The sequence below is a fragment of the Bombina bombina genome, chromosome 1 (genome assembly GCF_027579735.1).
Source record: "Bombina bombina isolate aBomBom1 chromosome 1, aBomBom1.pri, whole genome shotgun sequence".
In the NCBI taxonomy this organism is placed as follows: domain Eukaryota; kingdom Metazoa; phylum Chordata; class Amphibia; order Anura; family Bombinatoridae; genus Bombina; species Bombina bombina.
The window spans coordinates 1,008,768,745-1,008,796,473 of NC_069499.1; the positions used below are offsets into that span (position 1 = coordinate 1,008,768,745).

General features: G+C 39.4%; 1 pseudogene; it reads right to left on the reverse strand.

Annotated features, from left to right (window-relative positions):
* Positions 1–903: 903 nt before the first annotated feature.
* Positions 904–26,537, reverse strand: LOC128662473 (uncharacterized; annotated as a pseudogene).
* Between the last annotated feature and the right edge of the window lie 1,192 nt (positions 26,538–27,729).

Sequence of the window (27,729 nt, forward strand, 5' to 3'; positions counted from 1 at the left end):
CTCTGTTATGGTTGGTAGTGGGTTGACTAACTGCCCTCCTCCTCTCCACTGTGGGTCCTAGCTGCTGAGCCTGCTGGGGACTCTGATGCTGCACACCTCTCAGTGTATCTGCTGAATGGCACTGTGGGGCTGTGTAAATACACTTCTCTGTACTCCCCTCTCCTGTGTCTGCAGTCTGTGTCAGTCTCTTTCCCCTAGTCTGTGCAGTCTGTTTATAGGTCACAGCTGAGGTTACTGGGGTCTCTGTCACCCACAATCTCTCACTCTCACTCTGGGGGTCCCTCAAAGAGTATCCTGTACCCCCCTCCCTCATACACTCTGGATTCTGTGGCTCTGCTGCTTCTGTTATAGAGGGGGCTACATTCTCCCCCCACTCTCTCTCACAGTCAGTCTGCCAATTCACATCATCACACAGAGTTTGGGATCCTTCTGACACTGGTGCAGACAAGCACACATCTTCCTTCTGCCATTTATCCCATATATCCTGTCTTCCCACAAGGAACTCAATTGATCCTGGCACAGACTGGCACACATCATCCAGCGGCCCAGTCACCCAGTCATTCTCTCCCCTGTCAGTCTCATTTCCTTCTATAGAATCCACTGATTCAATCACAGACACTCACCACTCATCTGCCTCCTCTCACAAACAGTTTCTCCCTGTACAGTTAAACTCGGTTCAGGCACAGACAGACCCACACAGTCTATCTGCCTTTCTCCCCCATCAGTCTCTCCTCGTACAGGTTCACATCTCAGCACAGACACCCCCAGTTCAGGCACAGCACTTTGCACACATGCACTCTGTCCTCCCTCCTGGCTATAATGTCTCTGAGCATTTTTACACACAGCCCTTTTCACATAAGGGTCTGCAACTACTGTCACTAGGTCACATGTAGCATTGTCAGGCACATAAAGAGATAACAATCTACCCAGATCAGTACCCAGTAAAATATCATTAGGAATATTTTCAGATACCCCCACATTTCTTAAACCTCCCCCACTCCCAAATCAAGATATACACATGCCATAGGCACTGCAAGTTTCATTCCCCAATCCCTTTAACTGCTACAGTCCTGCCAGAAATAATGTCCTGAGAGCGCACCAGCGCTGGACGTACGAGAGTCACTGCTGTGCCTGTGTTCCGAAGCCCAAGTGTTACCTTAGTTCCAACGAGCACAGGTTGCAAGTTCTCCTGGTTGCTTTCCTCTGGACGTGTAACAAACAAAACAGATGCTGGTACTTCTGAGGGATTACCCCTCCAGCTGATTGCTCCAAGTTAATCTTCTCTGGGCAAGTAGAGCTGATGTGGCCCACTTTGTTACAAGCAAAACAGCTGCGGGTATTCCCCTGCCCAGATGCAGCACTCGCCCCTCCTTTCCCAGAGGGAACAGACACATGAAACAAAGGCACAGCAGGTTTTGTGAAGGAGGGTCGTGCAGCAGCTCCTTTCCAGGTGGATCCCCCCTTAGCAAAGGATTTTCTCCCTGTTGGCTATGTAAAAATCAGCCAGCTCACCAGCTTCCAGTGCTGTTATGGGTTTATGGTCCAAAACCCATTCTTGAACTTCTGCTGGGCACAGCTGCATAAATTGCTCCTTCCCAATCAAATATTCCAGCTCTTCTATAGTGACAACCTTTAGCCCTCTGACCCACTGTTTAAACACTGTCATCAAGTTCCCAACAGATCAGCTCTCTGACGTACCTTTCTGCAGAGAACGGAATTTATTTCTGTACACCTCAGGAGTAAGATTATACCTCCTCTGCAGTGCAGCTTTAATGGAATCATAGTCCTGATCAAACTCTGGAGGTAGTTCAGCAAAAGCCTCCAGTGCAGGACTTTTCAGACCAGGGGTAAGGTACTTGGCCCACTGTTCCCTTGGCAGCTGGAACTGTCCGCAAACTTTCTCAAAGCTACGCAGGAATACATCCACATCGCCATCTTTCTCCAGAGTGGGAAAATTTTCTGCACGCACTCTGGGAACAGGTGGGTCTCCAAGTTCACTAAAAACAGGTGAGACCATCCCTCTCTCCAACCGTACAAGCTGTAGCTGATACTCTCTCTCAGCCTGTCTTTCAGCAGCCTGTCTCTCAAAAAATTTGGCAATCAGCTCCATGCGCAAACTTGCATCCACTGAGCATATATGCTTCAGAGCAGTTTGCAAATAACAGTCCAATGGATCCTCAGATCCTGATGAATCACTGTCCCTAGCTGCAGACACCTCTCCTGCGGCTTGGCTGTTATCATATTTAAAAAGAGCTTGTATTAGTCCATCTTTGTTCTTTCCATGGGTTGGAATATCACGCTCCTGCAATAACAGTGCCAACGTTTCCTTTGTTTTTCTTTTCTATTTTATTTTTGCTATGGAGACATACAAGCACTAAACTGAGAATAGGGAAGGGGACTGTTTGCAATGTGTGACTATATAATGCACTGAGTTTTAGCCTTTGGAAATTGTGAGTTACAATTTCTTTTTAGTACTGGGATTTTCACACTAGCAAATCCACAAGCACGAAAATCTAATAATCAATTTGTGATGAACCAGGGTTATCCAACCCTGCAGCAGTCACTTATTTGGCACAGAAAGTGTTATCAGACCCCTTCTACTCTCACTAATAGGTCACAATCTAGCCACACCAGGCTAGCTTGTTATTTAGTTCCGTGGGTGCAAGGGTTAACAACACTCCCTAGTCTGTGCTAGACATAAAAGAAATGCCCAAACTCCACTTTAATGCCACACACACTAAACTAACAACCATATAGCTCCAAAACTGCCACCACTTAAAATTTATTAAAGGGAAAATCCTAAGGAAAAACCCAGACTTACACATTAACTCTCTGAATACAATTTAGCAGAAAATAACCTAAATTATACAGTTATAATATTCCAGTCTGTTCAGTAACGTGGTTCAATTATTAGACAAAGGCCAAACTTAATAAAGGAATTATTTATTATGCCAAAAATATTATGCACAATGCATTATTAATAAAAAGTTGTTACAAATACAATTACACACAGCAAACAGGTTAAAATAAAAAAGAGAAAAACAGATTGAATACTTTACTACTCTCAAGATCTGCGCCTGGGGACTGGCATGAAGCAATTGGGTCCTTACTCTGTAGAACAGCTCCCCTTGTAAGAATGACAATTTCAGTGTTAAAAAACAAGACCCTTATACCTTTTTTCCATAGATCAGATTGCCTGACCACACCCTCCTGGGCGGGCTAAGAAACCCCCCTGTCTTTAAACACATATATGAATTATACCAATGTCCTTTTATTGACCTCCTCAGGATATGGAGAAGAAGCACTGTGTTGTATCTCTGGAGCTAAAAGCTTTAGTGACTTTATGACTGAATGCATACACAATAATATTTGGTGGAGTGAGCCTTAGAAACTATTTATGAGGCTCATGGCACTTCAAAGAAAACACAAACAAACACAGGACACAATTCTTCTTGAAAAGCAAATAACTGTTTTTAGTTAACAAACTGAACAGAATTAACCCCTTAGCAGCTAAATCCAGAGGTATTCGTGACAGGAGGATTCTCTGAGTTCTGTCTCTCTCGGCTTGTCTCTCCTAGAAGCGAGAGTCCAGACTGATACAAAGTGTTATAAAGTCATCCAAAGAAGAGGGAATATCACGTTAAGTGAGTTCATCTTTGATGCGTTCATGCAGACCCCTCCTAAAGGCTGCCTTGAGGTAACTGCCATCTCAACTGGTCTCTAGTGCCAAGGTGCGAAACTCAATGGCATCTAAAGTACCACCATCTAAAGTCAGAAGTTATGGGTTTTGTGCTACAAAGCTGTAGCATAAAACTCATAACTAAAGTGTTAAAAATTACACTAACAACCATAAAATACCTATGAACCCCTAAACCAAGGCCCTCCCGCATCGCAAATACTATAATAAAATTATTAACTACTAATCTGCCGCACTACTGCATCTCAAACACTAGTTAAATATTATTAACCCCTAAACTGATGCCCCAACATCACCACTGCCACTATACTAAAGTTATTAACCCCTAAACCTAACCCTAAGTCTAACCCTAACCCTAACACCCCTAACTTAAATATAATTAAAATAAATCAAAATAAAAATTACTATCATTAGCTAATTCCTATTTAAAACTAAATACTTACCTGTAAAATAAACCCTAAGCTAGCTACAATATAACTAAGAGTTACATTGTAGCTAGCTTAGGTTTTATTTTTATTTTACATGTAAATTTGTATTTATTTTAACTAGGTAGATTAGTTAGTAAATAGTTATTAACTATTTACTAACTACCTAGGTAAAATAAAACCTAACCTGTCTTACACTAACACCTAACATTACACTAAAATTAAATAAATTATATTAATTAAAAACAATTAACTAAATTACAAAAAAAATAAACACTAAATTACAAAAAATAAAAAAGAAATTATCAAATATTTAAACTAATTACATCTAATCTAATAGCTCTATCAAAATAAAAAAGCCCCCCAAAATAAAAAAAACCTAGCCTAAACTAAACTGCCAATAGCCCTTAAAAGGGCCTTTTGCAGGGCATTGCCCCAACAAAAGTGCTGTTTTACCTGTAAAAAAAAAATACAAACAACCCCCAAACAGTAAAACCCACCACCCACACAACCAACCCCCCCAAAAAAAAACCTCCCTAAAAAAACCTAAGTTCCCCTTTGTCATGAAAAGGGCATTTGGAAGGGCAATTGCCCTTAAAAGGGCATTTAGCTCTTTTTCGGTGCCCAAAGTCCCTACGCTAAAAATAAAACCCACCCAAGAAACCCTTAAAAAAACCTAACACTAACCCTCGAAGATCCGCTTAGTTTTTGAAGACCGGACTTCCATCCTCATCAAGCCGAGAGAAGTCTTCATCCAAGCAGGCAGAAGTCCTCAACGAAGGGCATTTAGCTCTTTTTCGATGCCAAAAGTCCCTAATCTAAAAATAAAACCCACCCAAGAAACCCTTAAAAAAACACTAACCCCCGAAGATACACTTACAGTTTTTGAAGACCGGGCATCCATTCTCATCAAGCAGGGAGAAGTCTTCATCTGATCGGGCAGAAGTCCTCAACGAAGTCGGGAGAAGTCTTCATCCAAGCGGGCAGAGGTCCTCAACGAAGCCGGGATAAGTCTTCATCCAAGCGGCAAGAAGTCGTCCTCCAATTGGGCAGAAGTCTTCATCCAGACGGCGCGGAGCGGCTCCATCTTCAAGACATCCGGCGTGGAGCATCCTCTTCATACGGTCGCAGCCATACACTGAAGGTTCCTTTAATTCCAATTGGCTGATAGAATTCTATCAGCCAATCGGAATTCAAGGGATGCCATCTTGGATGACATCATTTAAAGGAACCTTCAGTGTACGGCTGCGACCGTATGAAGAGGATGCTCCGCGCCGGATGTCTATCTTCATCTTTTCCGCGTCAGAAAGATGAAGATAGAAGATGCCGTCTGGATAAAGACTTCTGCCCCTCTGGAGGACAACTTCTTGCTGCTTGGATGAAGACTTCTCCTGGTTTCGTTGAGGACTTCTGCCCGATCAGATGAAGACTTCTCCCTGCTTGATGAGAATAGATGCCCGGTCTTCAAAAACTGTAAGTGTATCTTCGGGGGTTAGTGTTAGGTTTTTTTTAAGGGTTTCTTGGTTGGGTTTTATTTTTAGATTAGGGACTTTTGGCATCGAAAAAGAGCTAAATGCCCTTTTAAGGGCAATGCCCATCCAAATGCCCTTTTCATGACAATGGGGAGCTTAGGTTTTTTTAGGTAGTTTTTTTTGGAGGGTTGGTTGTGTGGGTGGTGGGTTTTACTGTTGGGGGGTTGTTTGTATTTTTTTTTACAGGTAAAGAGCTGATTTCTTTGGGGCAATGCCCCGCAAAAGGCCCTTTTAAGGGCTATTGGCAGTTTAGTGTAGGCTAGGGTTTTTGTTTTTTTTTTTTTGGGGGGGGGTTATTTTGATAGGGCTATTAGATTAGGTGTAATTAGTTGAAATATTTGATCATTTATTTTTTATTTTTTGTAATTTAGTGTTTATTTCTTTTTAAATTTAGTTAATTGTATTTAATTAATGTAATTTATTTAATTGTAATGTAATGTTAGGTGTTAGTGTAACTCAGGTTAGGTTTTATTTTATAGGTAAATTTGTATTTATTTTACCTAGATAGTTAGTAAATAGGTAATAACTATTTACTAACTAGTCTACCTAGTTAAAATAAATACAAACTTAGCTGTGAAATAATGTAACTATTAGTTTTATTGTAGCTATCTTAGGGTTTATTTTACAGGTAAGTATTTAGTTTTAAATAGGAATTAGTTAGGTAATAATAGTAATTTTTATTTATATTTATTTTAATTATATTAAAGTTAGGGGTGTTAGGGTTAGACCTAGGGTTAGGGGTTAATATATATATTTAGTGGCAGATTAGGGGTTAATAACTGTAAGGTGACGGCGATGTCGGGGGCGGCAGATTAGGGGTGTTTAGACTCCGGGTTTATGTTAGGGTGTTAGGTGTAAACATAAATTTTCTTTCCCCATAGGAATCAATGGGGCTGCGTTACGGAGCTTTACGCTCCTTTATTGCAGGTGTTAGGCTTTTTTTTTAGCCAGCTCTCCCCATTGATGTCTATGTGGAAATCGTGCACAAGCACGTAAAACCAGCTCAAAGCAGCACTGGTATTTGTGTGCGGTATGGTGCTCAACGCAACCATATTGGCCACTAATGCAGGTTTTTGGAAACCTGTAATAGCAGCGCTATTAAAGGTGACCAGTGGCAATAACTTGCAAGTTATTACCGAGGCGCTCATAACACAAAACCCATAATCTGGCCGAAGGATATTAAATAACTTACTCATTTTTTGCCAGACCCTTGCCAACATTTGCTTCTAACCAGCTTCTCAAAATTTGGAGTAAAAGATTGACAATACACAACCTTCATATGTCAGAGAGATTGGCATTGGTTAGCCTTGATCTGTGAATTGTTTTGGTATCTTTAATGCATGAAAAAGTTGTTCACATATATACCGTATGTACTCCCAAAGCTCCTTGAAATCTTTATTGCGCCTGTCAAATTTGTTTTTAATATTTTCTATTCTTTCACAAAATTTCGAAAAATCATAGCTTTGATTCTAATTTTTTATCTATTCGCACATAGGAAGTGAGTCAGTGTACCCTCTTTCAAGTGATATTGCCACAGAAACAACCTGTGTACAAAACTGTCTAGTGCGTCATTCATGTCTGTTAATAACTAATCTTTCCGTTGTAGTTTGATCTTTAAATCGTTATTATTTCATCCAAAAGTTAAAAAAAAGCTCTTAAGGACTTTGTGGCAAGACAACCAACAAACTTTTTTTTTTTTTTTTAGATTTCAAAAAGTTTATTAAATATTCATAGAAGTCATCATTACAGCTTATATGGGGACAATAAATACCCCATCTTTGTATGACGTTACAAAACTATGGAAAACATTAGACATGTGCGGTTCGTTTCGGATTAATTCGGAAATTCGGTAAATTCGGTAAATTCGGAGATTCGGATCGATTCGGATTTCCGAATTAAAATACTTCCGAATCTACCGAATGAATCCGAAATAGCTGCCGTATCTCCGAATAAATCCGAATTAGCTCGTTAAAATTCGGCATTTCCCCATAGGAAACAATGGGAGTTTCGGCTGAAAAAAAACTAACACCGCAGCCCCATTGTTTCCTATGGGGAAAACACTAAGTCTGCACCTAACACCCTAACATGTACCCCGAGTCTCTAAACACCCCTAATCTAACACTTATTAACCCCTAATCTGCTGCCTCCGCTATCGCTGACACCTGCATTATTTTATTAACCCCTAATCTGCCGACCGAATATCGCCGCCACCTACATTATAACTATTAACCCCTAATCTGCTGTCCCTAACACCGCCGACCCCTACATTATAGTTATTAACCCCTAATCTGCCCCCCCCCAACGTCGCCGCAATCTAACTACAAGTATTAACCCCTAATCTGCCGACCCGATATCGCCGCCACCTATATTATAACTATTAACCCCCTAATCTGCTGTCCCTAACACCGTCGACCCCTACATTATAGTTATTAAACCCCTAATCTGCCCCCCCCCCACGTCGCCGCAATCTAACTACAAGTATTAACCCCTAATCTGCCGACCGCAAATCGCCGCCACTATAATAAATGTATTAACCCCTAAACCGCCGCACTCCCGCCTCGCAAACACTATAATACATTTTATTAACCCCTAATCTGCCCTCCCTCTCCGCAACCTACCTACAATTATTAACCACTAACCTCACGCCCGCACCGTCACCGCTACTATAATAAGGTTATTAACCCCTAAACCTAAGTCTAACCCTAACACTAACACCCCCTAACTTAAATATAATTTAAATAAAACGAAATAAATTTACTATAGTTAAATAAATGAATCCTATTTAAAACTAAAGACTTACCTGTAAAATAAACCCTAAGATAGCTGCAATATAACTAATAGTTACATTGTAGCTATTTTAGGATTTATTTTTATTTTACAGGCAACTTTGTATTTATTTTAACTAGGTACAATAGTTATTAAATAGTTAATAACTATTTAATAACTACCTAGCTAAAATAAATACAAATTACCTGTAAAATAAATCCTAACCTAAGTTACAATTACACCTAACACTACACTATCATTTAATTAATTAAATAAATGACTCATATTTAAAACTAAATACTTACTGTAAAATAACCCTAATATAGCTGCAATATAACTAATAGTTACATTGTAGCTATTTTAGCATTTATATTTATTTTACAGGCAACTTTGTATTTATTTTAACTAGGTACAATAGCTATTAAATAGTTATTGACTAATTAATAGCTACCTAGTTAAATAATTACAAAATTACCTGTAAAATAAATCCTAACCTAAGTTACAATAAAACCTAACACTACACTATCATTAAATAAATTAACTACAAGTACCTACAATTATCTACAATTAAATAAACTAAAGTACAAAACCCCCCACTAAATTACAAAAAATAAAAAACGACTAAATTACAAAAAATAAAAAATATTACAAGAATTTTAAACTAATTACACCTAATCTAAGCCCCCTAATAAAATAACAAAGCCCCCCAAAATAAAAAAAAATGCCCTACCCCTATACTAAATTACAAAAGTTAACAGCTCTATTACCTTACCAGCCCTGAACAGGGCCCTTTGCGGGGCATGCCCCAAAGAAAACAGCTCTTTTGCCTGTAAAAAAAAAACACAATCCCCCCCCCCCACATTACAACCCACCACCCACCATACCCCTACTCTAACCCAAACCCCCCTTAAATAAACCTAACACTACCCCCCTGAAGATCTCCCTACCTTGAGTCGTGTTCACCCAGCCGGGCCGAAGTCTTCATCCGATGGGGCAGAAGAGGACATCCAGACCGGCAGAAGTCTTCATCCAAGCGGGGCAAGAAGAGGTCTTCCATCCATCATACAAGTACCAAAATACAAACAAACACTAAATTACCAAAAATAATAAAATATTACAATAATTTTAATCTAATTACACCTAATCTAAGCCCCCTACTAGCTATTAATATAGCTACAATATAACTAATAGTTACATTGTAGCTATTTTAGGATTTATATTTATTTTACAGGCAACTTTGTATTTATTTTAACTAGGTACAATAGTTATTAAATAGTTAATAACTATTTAATAACTACCTAGCTAAAATAAATACAAATTTACCTGTAAAATAAATCATAACCTAAGTTACAATTACACCTAACACTACACTATCATTAAATTAACTAAATAAATGAATCCTATATAAAACTAAAGACTTACCTGTAAAATAAACCCTAATATAGCTGCAATATAACTAATAGTTACATTGTAGCTATTTTAGCATTTATATTTATTGTACAGGCAACTTTGTATTCATTTTAACTAGGTTCAATAGCTATTAAATAGATATTGACTATTTAATAGCTACCTAGTTAAAATAATTACAAAATTACCTGTAAAATAAATCCTAACCTAAGTTACAATTAAACCTAACACTACACTATCATTAAATAAATTAACTACAAGTACCTACAATTAAATACAATTAAAAAAACTAAACTAAAGTACAACCCCCCCCCCACTAAATTACAAAAAATAAAAAAATATTACAAGAATTTTAAACTAATTACACCTAATCTAAGCCCCCTAATAAAATAACAAAGCCCCCCAAAATAAAAAAAATGCCCTAACCTATACTAAATTACAAAAGTTAACAGCTCTATTACCTTACCAGCCCTGAACAGGGCCCTTTGCGGGGCATGCCCCAAAGAAAACAGCTCTTTTGCCTGTAAAAAAAAAAACACAATCTCCCCCCCCACATTACAACCCACCACCCACCATACCCCTACTCTAACCCAAACCCCCCTTAAATAAACCTAACACTACCCCCCTGAAGATCTCCCTACCTTGAGTCGTGTTCACCCAGCCGGGCCGAAGTCTTCATCCGATGGGGCAGAAGAGGACATCCAGACCGGCAGAAGTCTTCATCCAAGCGGGGCAAGAAGAGGTCTTCCATCCATCAGAAAAGTACAAAAAAACAAACAAACACTAAATTAGCAAAAATAATAAAATATTACAATAATTTTAACTAATTACACCTAATCTAAGCCCCTACTAGCTATTAATATAGCTACAATATAACTAATAGTTACATTGTAGCTATTTTAGGATTTATATTTATTTTACAGGCAACTTTGTATTTATTTTAACTAGGTACAATAGCTATTAAATAGTTAATAACTATTTAATAACTACCTAGCTAAGATAAATACAAATTTACCTGTAAAATAAACCCTAACCTAAGTTACAATTACACCTAACACTACACTGTCATTAAATTAACTAAATAAATTAATCCTATATAAAACTAAATACTTACCTGTAAAATAAACCCTAATATAGCTGCAATATAACTAATAGTTACATTGTAGCTATTTTAGCATTTATATTTATTTTACAGGCAACTTTGTATTTATTTTTAACTAGGTACAATAGCTATTAAATAGATATTTACTGTTTAATAGCTACCTAGTTAAAATAATTACAAAATTACCTGTAAAATAAATCCTAACCTAAGTTACTATTAAACCTAACACTACACTATCATTAAATAAATTAACTACAAGTACCTACAATTAAATACAATGAAATAAACTAAACTAAAGTACAAAAAAAACAAACACTAAATTACAAAAAATAAAAAAAAATTACAAGAATTTTAAACTAATTACACCTAATCTAAGCCCCCTAATAAAATAACAAAGCCCCCCAAAATAAAAAAATGCCCTACCCTATACTAAATTACAAAAGTAATCAGCTCTATTACCTTACCAGCCCTGAACAGGGCCTTTTGCGGGGCATGCCCCAAAGAAAACAGCTCTTTTGCCTGTAAAAAAAAACACAAGACCCCCCCCCCACATTACAACCCACCACCCACATACCCTTACTCTAACCCAAACCCCCCTTAAATAAACCTAACACTACCCCCCTGAAGATCTCTCTACCGTGTCTTCACCCAGCGGGCCGAAGTCTTCATCCGATCGGGCAGAAGAGGACATCCAGACCGGCAGAAGTCTTCATCCAAGCGGGGCAAGAAGAGGTCTTCCATCCATCAGAAGTCTTGATCCAGGTGGCATCTTCTCTGTTCATCCATCCGGAGCGGAGCGGCAGCATCCTGAAGACATCCACGCAGAGCATCCTCTTCTTTCTTGATCCGACGACTAGGTGACTGTACCTTTAAGTGACGTCATCCAAGATGGCGTCCCTTGAATTCCGATTGGCTGATAGGATTCTATCAGCCAATCGGAATTAAGGTAGAAAAAATCTGATTGGCTGATTCAATCAGCCAATCAGATTCAAGTTCAATCCGATTGGCTGATGGAATCCTAACCTAAGTTACAATTAAACCTAACACTACACTATCATTAAATAAATTAACTACAAGTACCTACAATTAAATACAATTTAAAAAACTAAACTAAAGTACAAAAACCCCCCCATTAAATTACAAAAAATAAAAAATATTACAAGAATTTTAAACTAATTACACCTAATCTAAGCCCCCTAATAAAATAACAAAGCCCCCCAAAATAAAAAAAAAATGCCCTACCCTATACTAAATTACAAAAGTTAACAGCTCTATTACCTTACCAGCCCTGAACAGGGCCTTTTGCGGGGCATGCCCCAAAGAAAACAGCTCTTTTGCCTGTAAAAAAAACACAATACCCCCCCCCCACATTACAACCCACCACCCACATACCCCTACTCTAACCCAAACCCCCCCTTAAATAAACCTAACACTACCCCCCCTGAAGATCTCCCTTGAGTCGTGTTCACCCAGCCGGGCCGAAGTCTTCATCCGATGGGGCAGAAGAGGACATCCAGACCGGCAGAAGTCTTCATCCAAGCAGGGCAAGAGAAGAGGTCTTCCATCCATCAGAAAAGTACAAAAAAACAAACAAACACTAAATTAGCAAGAATAATAAAATATTACAATAATTTTAAACTAATTACACTAATCTAAGCCCCCTACTAGCTATTAATATAGCTACAATATAACTAATAGTTACATTGTAGCTATTTTAGGATTTATATTTATTTTACAGGCAACTTTGTATTTATTTTAACTAGGTACAATAGCTATTAAATAGTTAATAACTACCTAGCTAAAATAAATACAAATTTACCTGTAAAATAAACCCTAACCTAAGTTACAATTACACCTAACACTACACTGTCATTAAATTAACTAAATAAATTAATCTATATAAAACTAAATACTTACCTGTAAAATAAACCCTAATATAGCTACAATATAACTAATAGTTACATTGTAGCTATTTTAGCATTTAATATTTATTTTACAGGCAACTTTGCTATTTATTTTAACTAGGTACATAGCTATTAAATAGATATTTACTGTTTAATAGCTACCTAGTTAAAATAATTACAAAATTACCTGTAAAATAAATCCTAACCTAAGTTACTATTAAACCTAACACTACACTATCATTAAATAAATTAACTACAAGTACCTACAATTAAATACAATGAAATAAACTAAACTAAAGTACAAAAAAAACAAACACTAAATTACAAAAAATAAAAAAAATTACAAGAATTTTAAACTAATTACACCTAATCTAAGCCCCCTAATAAAATAACAAAGCCCCCAAAATAAAAAAATGCCCTACCCTATACTAAATTACAAAAGTAATCAGCTCTATTACCTTACCAGCCCTGAACAGGGCCTTTTGCGGGCATGCCCCAAAGAAAACAGCTCTTTTGCCTGTAAAAAAAAAACACAATACCCCCCCACATTACAACCCACCACCCACATACCCCTACTCTAACCCCAAACCCCCCTTAAATAAACCTAACACTACCCCCTGAAGATCTCTCTACCGTGTCTTCACCCAGCGGGCCGAAGTCTTCATCCGATCGGGCAGAAGAGGACATCCAGACCGGCAGAAGTCTTCATCCAAGCGGGGCAAGAAGAGGTCTTCCATCCATCAGAAGTCTTGATCCAGGCGGCATCTTCTCTGTTCATCCATCCGGAGCGGAGCGGCAGCATCCTGTAACTATGTAACTATTAGTTATATTGCAGCTATATTAGGGTTTATTTTACAGGTAAGTCTTTAGTTTTATATAGGATTCATTTATTTAGTTAATTTAATGATAGTGTAGTGTTAGGATGTAATTGTAACTTAGGTTATGATTTATTTTAAGGTAAATTTGTATTTATTTTAAGCTAGGTAGTTATTAAATAGTTATTAACTATTTAATAGCTATCTGTACTAGGTTAAAATAAATACAAAAGTTGCCTGTAAAATAAATATAATCTAAAATAGCTACAATGTAACTATTAGTTATATTGAAGCTATATTGGCGTGACACGATCTCAAGGTAGGGAGATCTTCAGGGGGGAAGTGTTAGGTTTATTTAAGTGGGGTTTGGGTTAGAGTAGGGGTATGTGGGTGGTGGGTTGTAATGTGGGGGGGGGGATTGTCGTTTTTTTTTTTACAGGCAAAAGAGCTGTTTTCTTTGGGGCAATGCCCCGCAAAGGGCCCTGTTCAGGGCTGGTAAGGTAATAGAGCTGTTAAACTTTTGTAATTTAGTATAGGGTAGGGCATTTTTTTTATTTTGGGGGCTTTGTTATTTTATTAGGGGGCTCTAGATTAGAGTGTAATTAGTTTAAAATTCTTGTAATATTTTTTTTATTTTTTGTAATTTAGTGTTTGTTTGTTTTTGTACTTTAGTGGGGGTTTTTTGTACTTTAGTTTATTTTATTGTAGATATAATTGTAGGTACTTGTAGTTAATTTATTTAATGACAGTGTGTAGTGTTAGGTTTAATTGTAACTTAGGTTAGGATTTATTTTACAGGTAATTTTGTAATTATTTTTAACTAGGTAATCTATTAATTAGTCAATAAACTATTTAATAGCTTTTGTACCTAGTCTAAATAAATACAAAGTTGCCTGTAAATAAATATAAATGACTAAAATAGCTACAATGTAACTATTAGATATATTGCAGCTATATTAGGGTTTATTTTACAGGTAAGTATTTTTGTTTTTAAATATGATTCCATTTATTTAGTTAATTTAATGATAGTGTAGTGTTAGGTGTAATTGTAACTTAGGTTAGGATTTATTTTACAGGTAAATTTGTATTTATTTTAGCTAGGTAGTTATTAAATAGGTTATTAACTATTTAATAACTATTGTACCTAGTTAAAATAAATACAAAGTTGCCTGTAAAATAAAATAAATCCCTAAAATAGCTACAACGTAAACTATTAGTTATATTGCAGCTATCATTAGGGTTTATTTTACAGGTAAGTCTTTAGTTTTAAATAGGATTCATTTATTTAACTATAGTAAACTTATTTCGTTTTATTTAAATTATATTTAAGTTAGGGGGGTGTTAGTGTTAGGGTTTAGACTTAGGTTTAGGGGTTAATAACCTTATTATAGTAGCGGCGACGTTGGGGGCGGGAGATTAGGGGTTAATAATTGTAGGTAGGTGGGCGGCGATGTTAGGGAGGACAGATTAGGGGTTAATAAAATGTATTATAGTGTTTGCGAGGCGGGGAGTGCGGCGGTTTTAGGGGTTAATACATTTATTATAGTGGCGGCGATTTGCGGTCGGCAGATTAGGGGTTAATACTTGTAGTTAGATTGTGGCGACGTTGGGGGGAGGCAGATTAGGGGTTAATAACTATAATGTAGGGGTCGGGCGGTGTTAGGGACACCAGATTAGGGGTTAATAGCTATAATGTAGGCGGCAATATCGGGTCGGCAGATTAGGGGTTAATACTTGTAGTTAGATTGCGGCGACGTTGGGGGGGCAGATTAGGGGTTAATAACTATAATGTAGGGGTCGGCGGTGTTAGGGACAGCAGATTAGGGGTTAATAGCTATAATGTAGGCGGCGGCGATATCGGGTCGGCAGATTAGGGGTTAATACTTGTAGTTAGATTGCGGCGACGTTGGGGGGGGCAGATTAGGGTTAATAACTATAATGTAGGGGTCGGCGGTGTTAGGGACAGTAGATTAGGGGTTAATAGTTATAATGTAGGCGGCGATATCGGGTCGGCAGATTAGGGGTTAATACTTGTAGTTAGATTGCGGCGACGTTGGGGGAGGCAGATTAGGGTTAATAACTATAATGTAGGGGTCGGCGGTGTTAGGGACAGCAGATTAGGGGTTAATAGCTATAATGTAGGCGGCGGCGATATCGGGTCGGCAGATTAGGGGTTAATACTTGTAGTTAGATTGCGGCGACGTTGGGGGAGGCAGATTAGGGGTTAATAACTATAATGTAGGGGTCGGCGGTGTTAGGGACAGCAGATTAGGGGTTAATAGCTATAATGTAGGTTGCGGCTATATCGATCGGCAGATAGGGGTTAAATAATGTTATTATAGGGTTTGCGATGTGGGGGGGCCTCGGTTTAGTGGTTAATAGGTAGTTTATGGGTTGTTAGTGACTTAGTGTACTAAATGGGATGTTAGTGTACTAAAAACATACCGAATTTCGGAAGGAATAGAACCGAATTCAGCCGCATACCGAATAAATCCGAAACGAATTTCTTCGGATCTGAATAATTCCGAAACGAATTTATTCAAATTTTGAGAATCGATTCGATCGAACCGAATTCGAAAAGTCCGAATCGATCGAAACCGAAACGAACCGAATTTTTTAGGCGTGCACATGTCTAGAAAACATATAACAACGATGGGGAAGTCATGCAACAAACTTTTTTTAATTAAGGTAGCCCTTCAATTTACTCCTCAACGCTTCCTTAAGAAAAAGCGCAAACTAACAGTGATGAAGTCCTCTAGATCACATAAAATTCACAGCATTAGTCACAGTCTGAAGAACATTGCTCTTTTCCAGTACTTTGGAATATAGAACCTCCTGATGAATAATGCAAATTATGCAATGGAAATATTGCAGTGTTGGTTTGTTTGGGTGCATGTTCTTCAGTCTTGGTACAAATCCTTTAACTTTACCTATCATTGCTGGAATCAGCATCAGTTGCCACCCTGCCGGTATTTTCCCGGCACAGCCGGTAATCAGAGAATGGGAGCCGGTGCCAGAATTAGTATAATACCGGCAATGCAAAAGACGTTTTTTTTTTTTAATTTTCCCTTCGCTAGCGCCTTTTTATTTAAATTTTCACTTTGCTAGCGCTGCGTCAGTGACTGTGACATAATTTTCTCATTGTCTCTGCTCAGTATCTGCCGCCCTGAGGCTGTGTACTGTCTGTACACTTACACAAGTTACCACATAATCATATCCAGTCCAGACCTTATCCTAATCCAATTCCTAATCCTATCCAATCCATGGTGGGCTGGCTGCACAGTGCTGTCTACTCTGGGAGCATGCAGTGACGTGCCTGACTGTGGGCATGGCTGATGCTGACTGGCTGTGGGCTGCTTCTTCATACAACAAGAAGACTTGCGCTGGTAAGAAGCCTCAGCCTAGCCTGGCTAAACTTCCACAATTATGGGCTAATGTATTTTGTGGTTGATTGGTAGTTAGATATAGGAGTTTCCTAAGCAGCTAATTAGGCTACACATGTGGATATTTGATATTTCTCTAGAGAGCATTCTGTTTGTGTTTGTCTGTATAAAGAAATGCTGTGATGATGAGAAAAGAAAATGCAAACTTTTAAGCAGCATTATTTTTTTGTTACCATTGTAGCTTTCACAAGGTTAGAGGTCCCTTTACCCCTTAGTGACCTGGACCACTTTTCAATTTTCTTACTCTTAAAGGGACAGTATACAGCAATTTTCATATAACTGCATGTAATAGACACTACTATAAAGAATAAGATGCACAGATACTGATATAAAAATCCAGTATAAAAATGTTTAAAAACTTACTTAGAAGCTCTCAGTTTAGCTCTGCTGAAAAGATAGCTGGAAAGCCCCCTTCATTTGCATATGAAAAGACCCATTACACAAACAATAGCAAGCTGGAGTAGGTATAAGTCGGTATTCTTAAACTTTGGGGCTTGGTTAGAAGTCTGAAAATCAGAGCAATGTTATTTAAAAATAAGCAAAACGTTATGGGCTATATAAATTACTTACATTGAGTGAATCTGCCTCTTTTTTGGCCCCGCCTTTTTTTGTGTCTACATCCTTTTGTGGCTCTGCCCACCCATGGCTGGTATTTTTTTGAGGAAAAGGTGGCAACTCTAGTCACAGCCTGTGGAGAGGAACCTTGTTTTTCTTCAGAATGCTCCATACGGCTTCAAAAATATCTTCCTTAGAAGTAGTTCCATGGATTCGAATAATTTCCAATAACTCTTCAGTTATTTTCATATTGTCATTGCAGGCTCAGAGAAACAGGATAACTTGTGCCACATCTTGATCAGTACTTTTGTCAAGTGCAATTGAAAAGCACTGAATTGTTGGGAATATTTCATGCAATTATTTGGTCAGGTTGACTGCCATTTCTTTTATTCTTTCAGACACTGTACTCCTCAACAAAAAAATATTGCAAAACACTTTCACTTTTATCGTGCATTCCTTAACCCCTTAGTGACCAGACCATTTTTCAATTTCTTACCCTTAAGGACCAGGGCTATTGTTACATTTCTCCTGTGTTTGTGTTTAATGTTTTTAGCTGTAATTTTCCTCTTACTCATTTACTGTACCCACACATATTATATAATATTGTTCTCGCCACTAAATGGACTTTCTAAAGATATCGTTATTTTCATCATATCTTATAATTTACTAGAAAAACAATTATAAAATATGGTGAAAAAAAATTAAAAAATATAATTTTCTAAGTTTGACCCCCAAAATCTATTACACATCTACAACCACCAAAAAAACACCCATGCTAAAAAGTTTCTAAATTTTGTCCTGAGTTTAGAAATACCCAAAGTTTACATGTTCTTTGCTTTTTTTTGCATGTTATAGGGCAATAAGTACAAGTAGACTTTGCTATCTTCCAAACCCTTTTTTTTTTTTTTTTTTTAATTAGCGCTAGTTACATTGGAACATGATATCTGTCAGGAATCCCTGAATATCCTTGAATGTATATTTTTTTTTAGTAGAGAACCCAAAGCTAATGAATCTAGGCCCATTTTGTATATTTATGCCACCATTTCACCGCCCAAATGGGATCATTATGGTAAAATGGTTGTAAATGCTTCCTCCTGGGATCCACTATGTGCAGAAATAGCAGACATTTATGGCTTCTTTGGCATTACTTTTTGATAATTTAGAAGGCCGCTATATGCCACTACGCACCATATTGTATTATGCAGCAGTGAAGGGGTTAATTAGTTAGCTTGTAGGGTTGATTTTAGTTTTAGTGTAATGTAGTAGACTACCCAAACTATTGATTTAGGCCCCTTTTGGTAAATGTCATGCCACCATATTACCGCCAAATGTGATCAAATAAAAAAAATTGTTAACTTTTTCAAAAACTTTAGGTTTCTCAGTGAAATTATTTGCAAACAGCTTGTGCAATTATGGCACAAATGGTTGTAACTGCTTCTCTGTGATCCCCTTTGTTCAGAAATAGCAGACATATATGGCTTTGGAATTGATTTTTGGTAATTAGAAGGCGCACCACACTTGTATTATGCCCAGCAGTGAAGGGGTTAATTAGGTAGTTTGTAGGGTTAATTTTAGCTTTAGTGTAGAGATCAGCTTCCCACCTGATGCATCCCACCCCCTGATCCCTCCCTGACCCCCGTCAAACAGGTCTCTTCCCTCCCCCACCTCACAATTGTCACCGCCATCTTAAGTACTGGCAGAAAGTCTGCCAGTACTAAAATAAAAGGCTTTTTATATATATATATATATATATATATATATATATATATATATTATTATATATATATATATATATATATATATATATATATATATATAGATATATATAATATATGTGTGTGTGACGAACCAAGGTTATCCAACCCTGCGCCAGTCACTTATTTGGCACAGAAAGGGTTTTCAGCCCCCTTTTCTGTCACCTATAGGTCACAATCTAGCCACACCAGGCAAGCTTGTGATTCAGTTTAGTGGGTGCAAGAGTTAATTTGCACTCCCTTAATCTGTACTAGACGTAAGAGAAATGCCCCACACTCCTTTTCCAATGCCACCCACAATAAACTATAAATCCTATAGCTCAAATGCTGCCACCACTTAAAATGTATTAAAGGGAAAATCTTAAGGAAAACCCCAGACTTTACACATTGACTCTAGAAATACAATTTAGCAGAAAATAACCTAAAATTATACAGTTCTAATATTCCAGTCTCTTTCAGTAACGTGGTTCAATTATTAGACAAAGGCCAAACTTAATAAAGGAATTATTTATTATACCAATAATATTATGCACAATGCATTATTAATAAAAAGTTGTTACAAATACAATTACACATGCAAACAGTGTTTTAAAATAAAAAGAAAAAAACAGAATTGAATACTTTCCTAGTCTTCAAGATCTGCGCCAGGGGAATGGAAGAAGATGGCTCCTTACTCTGTACAGCAGCTCCCCTTGTAAGAATGACAATCTTATTGTTAAAAAATAAGATTCTTAAACCCTACTTTTCAGAGATCAGGTTGCTTAACCACACCCTCCTGGGCGGGCTAAGAAACCCCCCTGTCTTTACAACCTTCAATAGACTAATTTCTTGCCTGAATTTATACAACCTATTATCATTCCTGCTAGGTAAGAAATTTCTATATTTACATATTTAGAACCTCTTAGTTTTATTGGGAGAACCGGTTTGATATCAAATATGCCATAGGTTGTCATATTTACCTGCCTTTAGATTATAACAGCTTTAACCCACATATGTACATAATATACCAATGTCCTGTCAGTGACCTGGTCAGTTTTTATAATGAAGAGCCTGTTTTGCATCAGGCATTCTATTGACAGCTTAAGCCATAAACTCTATCCTGTGTATCTCTGTGACTAAGAGTTTCAGTGACTTTATGACCCAATGCATACACACTAACATTTGGTGGCTATTTAGGGGGTTCTGGCACTTCAAAGAAAATACAAACACAATTCTTCTTGAAAACAAATAACTGTTTTGAGTGCAAGCTACACAAAGTTAACTCCTTAGCAGCTGAATCCTGAGATATTTGTGACACCCCCAATAAGAGAAGCAAAAGGGGGTGGCTACAAGCCACTCCCGATGCGTATCAAAAGGAGCTTCCCCTTGCAGTGAGAACACCATTGCCAGACAGATTGCACCTAGCAGTGTTGGCAGCAGGATGCCCTCCTTTTAAAAGTAACACACTAGTTGCTCTACCCAACTGATTGAATATATTGCAGGGCCCCTCCCATGCAGCCTCTAGTTTGTTCTGTCTCATGGGCGTGAGTACAAGAACATTATGCACCATCTCACACACTCCCTCTCTGGCAGTAAACTCCTGCAACTGTTTTTGTGCGAATATGGCATCTCTGGGTTTTGCAGGTACCTCCCCCAATAAGGTTTGCATCTTATCCAGGAATAACAATCATCCCCTGTTACAGAGGTGCCTGTGAAACCTAGTGTCTTGCTACCTATGGTGTGCTCTCTAAACATATTGTGTGCTGTCAGTTGCTGCTTAACTACCATAGGCTCTTGCCCTCCCACTGGAGTAGAATTCCTGTACTCCTGCACTCTGTTATGGTTGGTAGGGGGTTGACTAACTGCCCCCCTCCTCCTCATTGTGCGTTCTAACTGCTGAACCTGCTGAGGACACTGAGGCTGCACATCTATCAGTGTATTTGCTGAATGGCACTGTGGGGCTGTTGAAATACACTTCTCTGTACTCCTCCCCCCTGTGCCTGCAGTCTGTGTCCGTCTCTGTCCCCTAGCCTGTGCAGTCTGTTTATAGGTCACAGCTGAGGTTACTGGGGTCTCTGTCACCCACAATCTTTCACACTCACTCTGGGGGTCCCTCAAAGAGTATGCTGTACCCTCCTCCCCCACACACTCTGAAATCTGTGGCTTTGCTGCTTCTGTCATAGAGTGGGCTAGTTTGCCCCCCTGCTCTCTCTCACAGTCAGTCTGCCACTTTGTATAATCACACAGAATCTGAGATCCTTTTGACACTGGTGCAGACAAGCACACATCTTCCTTCTGCCATTTATCACAACTATTGTGTCTTTTCACAGGGTACGGAATTGTCCCTGGCAGAGACTGGCACACATCATCCAGCGGCCCAGTCACCCAGTCATTCTCTCCCCGTCAATCTCACCTCCTTCTATAGAATCCACTGATTCAATCACAGGCAGACACGCACCCTCATCTGCCTTCTCTCACAAACAGCTTCTCCCTGTACAGGTAAACTCAGTTCAGGCACAGACAGACCCACACAGTCTATCTTCCTTTCTCCCCCATCAGTCTCACCCTGAACAGCTAATGGTAATTCTGCCGATACTGCTGGTTTAAGTATAGAAAGACACATACCGTCTGTCTGTCGTTCTCCCCAGTCAGCATCTCCTCGTACAGCTTCACTCTCCCACTCTCTGGAGACCTGTTAGCTGTGTAAAAATCAGCCAGCTCGCCAGTTTCCAATGCTGTTATGGGCTTCCGATCTAAAACCCATTCTTGAACTCCAGCTGGGCACAGCTGCATAAACTGTTCCTTCACAATCAAATCCTCTATAGTGGCAACTTTTAATCCTCTGACCCACTGTTTAAAGGCTGTCCTCAAGTTCCCAACAGCTGTAATATAGCTCTCTGACAAACCTTTCTGCAGAGAACGGAATTTCTTTCTGTACACCTCAGGAGTAAGATTATATCTTCTTTGCAGTGCAGCTTTAATGGAATCATAGTCCTGATCAAACTCTGGGGGTAGTTCAGCAAACGCCTCCAGTGCAGGACCTTTCAGGCCAGGGGTAAGGTACTTGGCCCACTGCTGCCTTGGCAACTGGAACTGTCTGCACACTTTCTCCAGAGTGGGAAAATTCTCTGCACGCGCTCTGGGAGCAGGGGGGTCTCTAGGTTCACTAACAACAGGTGAGACCATCCCTCTCTCCAACCGTGCAAGCTGTAGTTGATACTCTCTCTCCGCCTGTCGTTCAACAGCCTGTCTTTCAGCTGCCAGAGCCTCTCTCTCAGCTGCCAGAGATGCCTGTCTCTCAGCCACAGCAGCCTGTCTTTCATAAAACTTTGTAATCAGTTCCATGCGCAAACTTGCATCCACTGAGCCCATATGTTTAAGAACAGTTTGCAAATAACAGTCCAATGGATCCCAGATCCTGATGAATCACCGCCCACAGCTGCAGACATCTCTCCTGAGACTTCAACTGGTGTGATATGGCTGTTATCATATTCAACAAGAGCTTGTATTAGTAAATCTTTGTTCTTTGAACGTATTGGAATATCCCGCTCCTGGCATAGGAGTATAAGTGCCTCTCTAGATCGCTGCTCGTATGCCTCCATAGCAAAAATAAAATAGAAAAGAAAAACAGAGAATAGGGAAGGGGACTGTTTGCAATGTGTGACTATATAATGCACTGAGTTTTAGCCTTTGGAAATTGTAAGAAACAATTTCTTTTAGTACCGGGATTTTCCCACTAGCAAATCCACAAGCACTAAAATCTAATAATAAAAAAATGATCTACACCGCTGCCCACCAATTTGTGACGAACCAAGGTTTTCCAACCCTGCGCCAGTCACTTATTTGGCACAGAAAGGGTTTTCAGCCCCCTTTTCTGTCACCTATAGGTCACAATCTAGCCACACCAGGCAAGCTTGTGATTCAGTTTAGTGGGTGCAAGAGTTAATTTGCACTCCCTTAATCTGTACTAGACGTAAGAGAAATGCCCCACACTCCCTTTCCAATGCCACCCACAATAAACTATAAATCCTATAGCTCAAATGCTGCCACCACTTAAAATGTATTAAAGGGAAAATCTTAAGGAAAACCCCAGACTTTACACATTGACTCTAGAAATACAATTTAGCAGAAAATAACCTAAAATTATACAGTTCTAATATTCCAGTCTCTTTCAGTAACGTGGTTCAATTATTAGACAAAGGCCAAACTTAATAAAGGAATTATTTATTATGCCAAAAATATTATGCACAATGCATTATTAATAAAAAGTTGTTACAAATAAAATTACACACGCAAACAGTGTTTTAAATAAAAAAGGAGAAAAACAGAATTGAATACTTTCCTAGTCTTCAAGATCTGCGCCAGGGGAATGGCAGAAGAAGATGGCTCCTTACTCTGTACAGCAGCTCCCCTTGTAAGAATGACAATCTTATTGTTAAAAAATAAGATTCTTAAACCCTACTTTTCAGAGATCAGGTTGCTTAACCACACCTCCTGGGCGAGCTAAGAAACCCCCCTGTCTTTACAACCTTCAATAGACTAATTTCTTGCCTGAATTTATTCAACCCATTATCATTCCTGCTAGGTAAGACATTTCTATATTTACATATTTAGAACCTCTTAGTTTTATTGGGAGAACCAGTTTGATATCAAATATGCCATAGGTTGTCATATTTACCTGCCTTTAGGTTATAACAGCTTTAACCCACATATGTACATAATATACCAATGTCCTGTCAGTGACCTGGTCAGTTTTTGTAATGAAGAGCCTGTTTTGCATCAGGCATTCTATTGACAGCTTAATAAGCTATTTAGGGGGTTCTGGCACTTCAAAGAAAATACAAACACAATTCTTCTTGAAAACAAATAACTGTTTTGAGTGCAAGCTACACAAAGTTAACTCCTTAGCAGCTGAATCCTGAGATATTTGTGACAATATGTTATTCTGCAGTGTTGGATCCCCAACCTCCATGATCCCCCACAAAAAGCTCTCTAACCCTCCCCCCTCTACCTAATTGCTGCCATCTTGGGTACTGGCAGCTGTCTGCAAGTACCCACTTTGCAATAAAATTGGGCTGGGCATCCTTTTTTTATGTTACCCCATCATTTAGGTTGGCCCAATCCCCCTCCATACCCCCCTCCCTCCCAGATCCATTTCCCAACCTTTATATCTCCCTCCCTCTCCCACCTTCCCTTACACTTGATCACTTTACTGTGATCTGAAGCGGGCGTGCGCATGAGCACACGTGCGCTCCCGTGCATTACCCGAACTGACATCCCCGCTGGCCAGAACAGCTCCATCGATCAGCTGATATATTCATGGTTGGAGTAAAGGTGGGTATAAATTGATAGCATGAAAGCATAATAAGGCATGAAATGTATAATGTAGAGTGAGAACTTGGAAATGTTTTCACAGGGAATTTTTGATAGTGAATTTATATTTAAATAGCTGCTCATGAATAACAGTAGATAAGGGGTCAGCTTAATATGTATCTGGGAGGACCTTCATATAAAATAAATGTGCACCACTAAAACTGGCAAGGAATAATGACTGGCTCAGGTCTCAAGTGTGATAAGTAGACCATCCCTAGTAGAGTTTCTCTTAACAGCTTAGCTAGAGCTCCCGAGTTTGGTTTGATTATATTGTATCCTGAGGGTAGTTGCTCAAAATGAGACCCATTGTGAGAGTCCTAGGTGTTAATGTTAAGGAGGAGACACTGTGGCTAATTTATATATATATATATATATATATATATATACATTCAAAAACTATTAACCTTGTCCAACAACTTGAGGATATACATTATAGGTTTAATAATTTATACAGAATAACTTTAAAATATCTGGTAATTGCTAAATCTATCTATACATAATTAACTGTCTTTAACGCCCATATCCCATTATTATATTATGGGGGGTCTGGCGCCTAGGAATGTGTATATGATGATGGCTATCCCCCGCTTTGAGGATCAGCCAATTCCCCTTTTAGGGCTCACTTCCATTGAGTCGTTAAAAATGGAGCCGCAAGCTACCGAAGCGGCCGACAGCTAAAAGTAATTTACGGCTCCATTTTAGTACCAGGTTTCCATTGAAAAGGTTTCCGCTTTGCGAGCAATTGCTCTGTTCGTGTAGGTGTAAGTAAGCGTTGTGTTAATGCTTCCACCCGATGCCAGATTTCTAAAACATTAATAGGAAACTATAGTAACCCGACTTTGCACTACACTCGATTGCATATACGCTGCATACAAGTGCGGCGCCATAGATATTTTACCCATTGCTCGCTGCTAAAATAAAATCAAACACCTAACGCATGCGCGATATCTATCTCTCAACTGCAAACCCCCCACCGCAATAACTAATGTATTAACCCTTAATCTGCCAATCCCTATACTGCAAGTATCTATCAAAGTTATTAACCCCTAAATCGCCATCCCCCCACAACTTAAACTATCTATTAAATCTATTAACCCCTAATATGCCATGCCCCCACAACGCAAACTATTAAATCTATTAACTCCCTAATCCCACATCACATGTCATGTCAAATAGTCGCGGCTCGCCCCGGCACTGCACCACTATGTGCTTCAGCTCCTTGACACACATATCTGTTATGTCTGTGTCCATAGTACATTAACATGATGTGAATAAATTATTTGTGCCAAAGAAGTCCTGTCTGCTGAGCTTTAGCTTAGACAGTGCATGGGTGGAGCCCAGGTAACCGTCAGCCTAACAGCCACACTACATCAGCACATAAATACAATTTTGGGGCTAAATAAAAGCACTCGGTGAGTGAAGTAATGGTGGGCGGGGCTAAGGTAACCAAGGCCCAGGGTCAGTCCAGGCCTGCCCCTCAGGATAACTCACTAGGGGACTAAGGGCAGTTCTGGCAAAGCTTAGGCCAGATAGTCCACTGTTCACACCTACCCCTGTATGGTCTGTAGGTGTAGCAGGTTCACTTGTCACTGTAGCTGCTGGGCCCACACATTCTCTATCCAGGTCACACACAATTAGAGAATTGTAGGGGGAAGTCCCATCTCCCTCCCCCTTTTCTTCACATATGCCTTTACTGTAGGGTGGGTTTACAGACACATCTAGGGCCCCATCCTGTCCTACCCTCTGTAGCAGGGCAGAGAGTACTCTGACCTCTATACCAGTCATGCCATTCACTCCTACTTGCATATGCAATGCTGTTTCAGAGACAGACTGACACATACCTGTCAGCTGTTCTCCTGGCCAGCTGCATAGCTGAGCCTGTGCATTTTACCTCAGGGAAAACCAGAGAAGAAGCCTGCCTCCTCCTCCTGCCCCCTGTTTAACACACTCAGCTAAACACAACACTTAGGCACCACATGTTTACAGCATCCAGCAACCTCTAGGGCATCATCCTCCCTTGGCCCTCGACTCTCACTCCTAAGCAGGGATAAACCCAGCTCTCTCACCAGTCCCTCTACTCTAGGACCTGTCACATGGCACACATTGTCATAATCAATGGCAGTATATCCATTTTTACTGGCACAATACATTACTGGTATAGGCTCAATTAAATCAGCATTAACCCTAGGCTCTCCCTCCCAGCAACCAGGTTCAAGAGAATCAACATTGCCACAATCATTTGCAATTGCAATACATCCCTCTTCACTAGAACAAGACATTACTGGTGTACACACATGCAGAGCTGCATTAACCCTCAGCCCCCTCCCAGCAACCATGTTCAAGGGAAGTATTCTCCATCTTTTGGTAGGATACTTCTGGCTCTGGTTCAGCTGGAGATTTGTCCATCCCCAAGCTCCAATCTGGGTCCTCCAAAGTTTTACACAGTACCTCAGTTGGTGCAGGGCCCTCTGCTGGCCATTCCAGGTTGCAGGTGTTGTCTTCTGGGGCATACTGACAAAGCATCTGGCCAAAATCATCCCACAGTAAAACATCAACAGAGATATCCACACCCCAATCAAGGTACACTTGTGCCACAAGCACTGTGGGGCAAACTCCCCCAATTCCTTGGATGGACACAGTTCTCCCTGGTATAATGTTCTCCGGCTTTACCATTTTAGGACGCACTAAGGTAATCAAAGCTCCACTATCCCTGAGTCATGTTGCCACCTGGTCACCCACAGATACACAGGCAGAGCTGTATTAACCCTCAGCCCCCCTCCCAGCAACCATGTTCAAGGGAAGTATTCTCCATCCTTTGGTAGTATACTTCTGGCTCTGGTTCAGCTGTAGGTTATCTCTCTGCTTTTACCTTCTGAACCCACCCACAAACAAAACAGATGCTGTTCCCCCAGCCACATTGCCACCCTCAGGCTTCTTCTTCTGTGGGCTGGTAAAACTCAGATGCCCCATCTGGTTA